This window comes from Manis javanica, chromosome 2 (genome assembly GCF_040802235.1).
Source record: "Manis javanica isolate MJ-LG chromosome 2, MJ_LKY, whole genome shotgun sequence".
In the NCBI taxonomy this organism is placed as follows: domain Eukaryota; kingdom Metazoa; phylum Chordata; class Mammalia; order Pholidota; family Manidae; genus Manis; species Manis javanica.
Window position 1 is genome coordinate 84,583,385 of NC_133157.1, and position 6,858 is coordinate 84,590,242.

The following is a 6,858-nucleotide window of genomic DNA, read 5'->3' on the forward strand; positions in this document are numbered from 1 at the left end:
CCATGTGCAGTTGACCATTGGTGGAAAAATGAAAATTTGATTTTTAAATCTGAATAAACCCAAGAACACTGCTTTTTGTGAAGACATGGATGGAATGATGCTTTCTTCCTCTTGGTGAGTGTTTGGTCCGCTGTAGTGGGGCAGGAGGGGCCTGGAGGCACACACAGCCCCTGCCTGCCCATGTCCAGACAGCTCAGACCTCTTGGTGGGCTGAGCACGATCAGCCAGCCCAGTGGGTTGGTCTGGTCTTGTTTTTCCAAAAAGTTAAAGTCCCGCTTTGTTGTCTTCAGAAGCCACAGCGGGCTCTGATGTGTAGGAGGTGGCCTGGGCCTGGGCTCTGAAAACCATATTCCAGGAGAATCTCCACGGAAAGAATGTGCCTCAAGGGCCCAGAGATGCATGGGCTTTGCCTCTCAGTGCTCCAGAGCTGGGACCAGACTTCCATGTTGTCAGTAGTGGACGTGGGGCTCATGGTGATCCTCTGCCGGAAAACCTTCAGTGAAGTGTGTCTTCACCAAATGGCACCCTCGTCTGGCTTGTCTGTTTCCACATACGTGAGGTTTTGCACAAGGATGAGTGATTCCCTTGCTCTGGGACCCACCGTTTCCTGCAGCTCTCACCACTGGCTGTGGCTGGCAGGCAGCAGGCAGAGCCCTGCAGGAGGTTCGCCTTCTCTGTCTGCAGACACGTGCTTTTTGCTTATGCCAGGCATCCCTGCTGGCAGGAGGGGGTGGGAAGAGCGAGCAGGACCCCCAGGGGGACTTCTGGCTGTGCTCCCCACTTACCGCTTTGCCTGTTCTTGGAACAGTTCCCCTGCTTGTTCCTCTAGCATCTCCCTGGAGGGCTTCAGAGGGCGTGTTGCAGTGGGGCCTTTGGCCGGGGCCTGGCACAGACCCCTGGATTCCAGAGAGGCTGCCCATCAGTGAGGAGACGATACCCAAGACGAGAACTCTACATTTGAAGTGAGTCGTCTGATTGGGAAAGAAAACTTCACATTGGTAGTGGTGGCAGACCCCCAGGGTGTGTGTAAGATTTGTGTTAGAAGGCACAGTACCCACTGGGGCTGCGTTTTCTGCGTGCCCATAGCACCTTACAAGAAGTGCTTTGGCCTAGGAGTGTTTGAGAGGACCTAGGAGCCCTAGAGGAACAAGGACCTGGCTGTGCCTGCCCTTGCCAGGTTCCACGGATGGCCAGGTGAGGACAGGTTCATTGTGTCCCCAAAGTCACACACTCAGTGACAGGCAGAACTTAAAAAGCCCAGGTTTCCCCTCCCCCCTACAGCACATCATAGGGTGTGGACTGGTCGTTGATCTTATTGCTCAGTCAGCCAAGACTGGAGAGGCCTGCACTCGATCCGGTTTGCTGTAACGATGGGCCTGGGTGGGTGGGGGGCTAGGTGACACCTGCTTTGGTTAGCAAGGGAACTTGAACTTGCCAGGATTAAGTCACCATAGGGACGTCGCAGGGACCTGTCTGCACGACAGTCGGCACACTTATTTTAGTGCCACAATTACTAATCTCCCCTCCTTTGGAGGAACACATTTCTGGCCTCAGCGCTTTCCATGACCCGTCAGGGTTCCCATGTTGAGCAGACATGGGCTCCAACCCCTAGACTGAGCACAGAAAGGAAGGAAGGAGCCTGCCTACTGCAAGGTGGTGTTGCCATGCAGCAGAGGAGGGTCCCTTAGATTGCCGCCAGTCCCCTGGTCAGTGAAAGCCAAGACAGCCCAGCCCCTCTCCCTGTCCATTCAGCTTCCTTAGGCTGTGTGTCAGCTGGGCCCCAAAACACTGTCTGCCTCTGGCTGGCAGGCGTCGGTCAGTCCGCGGGGGCTGATGTAGATGAGCAGGAGGTGCCCCGGGCCAGCTGAACCCCTCTGGGATCGGGCACATGATGCCACCCCGCCTGGTGGTGTTTTGACTCAGCCAGAGTGAGAGGAGGCAGCTTGTCCTCAGAGCAGGTTAACTGGTTAATTGCCAAGCAGTGGTCCGGAGAAGCAAGGGCCTGGAAACTGAGCCCCAGGCGCAGGGGCACGCGGGTCCAGAGGCCAGCTCGGTTTCCAGCACGTCCCACAGGCCGGGGCCTACGGTGGCGCTTGGCCTGACTGGGGCCCTGCTTGGCCTGACTGGGGCCTGGCTGCTTGTCTCCTACCACCTGTGCGGTCAGCCCCCACCCCCTCTCCCACCGGCGGCTGAGCTCTGGAACTGGGGCTCCGGTACCGGGGGCCCAGGGTGGGAAGCAGAGGTGGGGGTGGGGGTGGAAACACCACGAGGACAGTTCACACCTCCCTCTTGGCCTCTCTTCTAGGATTATGGGGTTTTACCATCTGTTTTATTGGAATTTCAAGTCAGAACACTGAGATTGTAGCCACCATCTGGCAGAACCTGATGCTTCACATGTAGGAACCAGAAATGGGGGACTCGTCCCAAACCCCAAACCATCTCTGAAATGAAGAGCAGAGCTCTAGAAGAAAGGTTTCAGGCATGTTTTCCAGGCCGCCTGGCTTTCTCCCGCCCTGCTTGATCTGGCTGGACACCTGGTGAAGCCCTGGCCCAGTGTGCAGGCCTGGGGTTCCTGGGGTCGCCGTGGCCACCACTGGCCTCACTGAAGGCAACTGTAACCCACTGGGTGTCTGGAAAGCAAAAGCTGAGTGATGTTCAAGGGCCCGTGTTTTTAGAGCCTTATGCTCTAGTCATCCACCTCCTCATTGACAGATGAAGCCTGCCGAGTGGGAGTGGGCAGGACAAGGGGGTCTGTGGGGCAGACCTGCCCTGGTAAGTGAGCACAACCCGTCCCAGTGTGTCTCCTGCCAAGCAGAACTTGGTGTGTCCCAGTCCACGTCCTGGGCTGGCTAGCCTCCCCCTGGCAGTAGGACCTGCCACACCCCATTCCAGGGAAGGGGGTGCTGTCCCTGGCAGTTTGCCAACAGATGACAAAGCACTGCAGCTTTGGGGACACAACTCCCTTAATGGTCCCAGGGCACCTTGAGCCTCATGAGCCACCTTGGAGTGTGGTCAGAGGGAGGGGTTACGCAGGGGCCTGGCCATGGGACAGACCCCAGGCGGATGCCGGGATGGTGCAAGCCCGACGCAGCCTTGCTGGGGCCTCCTCAGCCCAAGGCCGGGGCTGGAGGAACCTGGGAGTCTGAAGCCCAAGGGACCTGCCAGGGGCTGCCGGGACCTTCCAGGGCAGTGCGCAGAGGCCAAGCTCAGTGGGCAGGGCAGGGACCCTTGGCCCCCAGGCCACTATTCCGAGGACAATGACCAGGACCTTCCCTGGCTGGGCCCTGGGGGTTTACAAGGTGGAAGGGGGAGAGGCCAACAGGGCTATTCATAGGTTTTATGGGGCCTTTCCCACCCTCTGGCGCCGTCTGGGAGATTGATCGGCTAATAAGGCATTTCTGTTCCAGACCAGAGGGTGTGAAAAAGAGGGAGGAGGCCTCAGCAAGCCCAGGGGGTGGAAGGATCTACCATAAAACTACAGATGTTCCCACGAGGAAGCTGAGAGCCTCCTGCCAGGACAGTGGGCGGGCATCCGCCAGCCTGGCACCGGGGCATGGGGGCAGAGGTCCACCCGGCCCTTGAGGGAGGAGCAGCCCATGGAGCCCAGCCCATGGAGCCCACCCCGGGGGCTGGGCGGCGGGGGGTGGTGCAGGGAAGAGACCAGAGACCCCAGGCTTGTCTGCATGCGCGTGTGGGAGTGCAGGGCAGGGGGCAAAGGTACAGAGGAAGGCCTCTCTGAGCACGTACTTCCCTCTCCTTCAAACCGCCCATGTCGTGAGACTAACGTGGTCCCAGCTGGGCGTCCCTGAGATGAAACAAGTTCAGGGGTTTGACTTCTCTCTCGCAAGGACTAGACGGGATCTGACGAGCTGCTCTGAAGGCCTGCCTGCGGCCCCTGCAGGGCCTACCCAGCTCCTCTGGGGCTCAGCCACGTCCTCCAGACCACTGGGGGTGCGAAGCTGGGCCCCACGGGCTTGGCAGCAGCCTTCCCAGGGGCTCCTCTGTGGCTCTGCCAGGGAAGCAGAGGCAACTGGGGGCACTGTGGTTTCTGTCTTATTAAGCTGTCTGTTCTGCCCGTAGTTTCTCTCAGTTCAGGACATTCCACCTGCCCAGGAGGTGCTGGGCCTTGACCCCACTGCCGAGATGCCCAAGGGCCTGAAAGTTCTTTTCCACCTTAACAGTCCCCCTTGTCTCACAGGGTTTGGCCAGATGGGCCACGGAGACAGAAGCGAGTGTCCTCAGGCTGTGAGGATGGGCAAGATGAGAAGGGCAGGGGTAAGGTGGCCTCTCCGGTCAGGGTCCCAGCGCGGCTCATCCCTGACACCTCGCGTTCCATGTTCTGACCGCATGATATAAGGTTCCCAGGACTTCAACATCAATTGTGTTTAAGGAGGGAGGCTCAAGAAAAATGTGAATTACGGCATAAATTAGAGATGATGTAAGAGGAGCTGGTGTGTTTTGATGGGGCTGTGTGAGTGTGTGCTTATACTGGGTTGTAAAGAAAAAGATAAGAGAAAGAAATCATAGTCCTATTTTACCTGCTTTAGTAAATTAGGTATGTTGAAGCAGAAAGAACAGCAGAAATGGTGACATCAGCGCACCTGGAGGCAGAGGCGGCCACTGTATGGAGCCAGGAAGCAGTGGTCAGTCCCCGCCGAGGGCACGCTGATCCCCTGGCCCCAGGGTCCGGGAGCAGGGGACAGGCTGACACTTGGGAAGTCGGGTCATGGCCTGCAAACTGCTCCGGAGGGGGTGCCCAAGAAGGCCCTGTCCTCAGGCAGTCCTCCCTTTCCGCTGAGGTACCTGGACCCAACCATATTGAGCAAGTCTTTTTCTAGAAAACTCTACCCAGTGCTGGAACATAAGTCCTGTGTGCAAGCTATAGACGTGCCACCAACCTGGTGACAGCACGGAGGCTCCTCAGTTACCAAGAGCACTGGGCAGCCTTTCCTGCTGGATAGCAAGTGTGGCCTGGAGCAAACAGCCTGTACTGACGACCACAGTGCTTTCCCTGGAGATCATATGTGCAAACACATATAAACAACATGCGGGCAAAGACTGCATGTTCCTCCACAGGTTTATCTGGTCCCTCCCCAAAAGCCATCACTGTGAGACACGGACAGGTCTCTGCTCCGGCAAATGCACGTCCACACCCCGACTTCATGCGCAGATGGCTATACGCCGATCTTCCCACATAACAGTATTTCCAGGTTGGCACGTACAGAGAGCTTTGCGTCTGTTCTGATGACTGTTGTCTGGACACCATGTACCCCAAACAGCATTAGTACATGGTCGTCCCCGGGTTTCTTTGCTCAGAGCCCAGCCCTGCATCTGTGTAACCTTTCTGGTTTCAGTTTCCTCATCCATGAACTGTGGGTAACTTTGTTGGGTGTTGGGGAAATTAAATGAAGTCATGTACCAACCTGGACAGGTCCCAGCGACCTGCCTTAGCGGTTTGTGCTCTTTGCTCGTCTGCTCACTTATTTCATCAGCCTTCCAGTGGTGTCCCTTTGAGGCATTTCCAGGGATTTCTCTTTCCGGAGAGACCCATGCAACAGGAAATGGGCAAGACTGGGCTGAAGAACCGGGTTTTTGTTACTGCATGAAAGGACGTATAATTTTTTTTAAGTTTAATTTTTAATTGTTGTATGGTAAGTATATCATAAAAGCTGTCATTCTCAAGGGTACAGTTTGTGGTTTTTCAGCACTCACTGGTTTACAGCCACCACCACTTTGTTCCCCCCAAAGTGAAACTGTCCCCACTGAACACTAACCTCCGTTTCTCCCTCTCCAGTCCGTGGCTTCCACCATTCTGCTTGCTGTGTCTGTAGATTTGCCCACTCCAGGGACCTCATGGAAAGGAAATCCTGTGGTAACTATCCCTTTATGACTGGCTTATTTCACTTGGCATAATGGCCTCAAGGTTCATCCATGTAGCCTGTGTCAGAACTCTGCTCCTTTTTCAGGCTGAGTAATATTCCACATGTGCACGGACCATGTTTTGTTTCCTCATCTGTCGGTGGACATCTGGGCCGTTCCCACCTTTTGGCTGCTGTGAGTCATGCCACATGAGCATGAGGTTTGATTTCAGGACCACTCCTCTCCGAGGTCCTGCTTCCAGTTCTTTGGGGATGATCTGGGAGTGGAATTGCTGGTCACATGGCATTTTCAGAATGTGTACACATTAGAAATCAGTGTATGAGCCCTTGTCCTCCTTCCCTCGGGCAGGGGAGCCTCTGCCCCACTCACCAGTAGGGCAGAATCAGTCGTTTGTCTTTCCCAAACTGATAGGGAAGAAACTATTAATTTGCATTTCTCATAAACTTAAATATTTTAAAAAGTCTTTTCAAAGTCATTTGTGTTTCTCCTGTTAGTTGTGTGTGGTTTGTGTCCCTGGCCATCAGGTTTTGGGTTAATGGTCTTTTTCTTAATCTGAAGAAGAGCTTTTAGTTCTTTCTTAAATGTCACAAATACTCTTCCCAGTTTGTTATTTGTTTTGGATCTTGTTTGGCTTTACTTTCTGTGCGGTCCGTCTTATCCATGGCTTTCTGTGGTTTCTGGGTCTCGTGCCTTGCATAGAAAGGGATCCCTTGGCGGCCCAAAGGCTTAAAGTGGAGGATTCTGTGTCAGACCACAGGCCCCTCCCCACCTCATGCAGGGAAGACCCTTCTATTCCAAAGGTCTAAAAGGTCTCCTCCGAAGCAGCGACCCATAAGCTTGGAACTTATACCAGGCAGGGGTTTGGGGAGATGGGGAGGGGGAAGCCAGAGCTGGAAAATGATTTATGTGAAAATCTACAAACCAAGATGAGCAACAAGTTCTAAATGAAATGCAAGAAATTCTTTCTACATTTGGGGA

At 54.9% G+C, this 6,858-nt stretch overlaps 1 long non-coding RNA gene across 1 annotated transcript; it reads left to right on the forward strand.

The window, feature by feature from the left end:
* Positions 1 to 2,123: 2,123 nt before the first annotated feature.
* Positions 2,124 to 6,478, forward strand: LOC140847724 (uncharacterized). Its single transcript, XR_012127793.1, has 2 exons — positions 2,124 to 5,872; positions 5,967 to 6,478. It is a non-coding gene; the product is annotated as an uncharacterized lncRNA (long non-coding RNA).
* Positions 6,479 to 6,858: the final 380 nt, after the last annotated feature.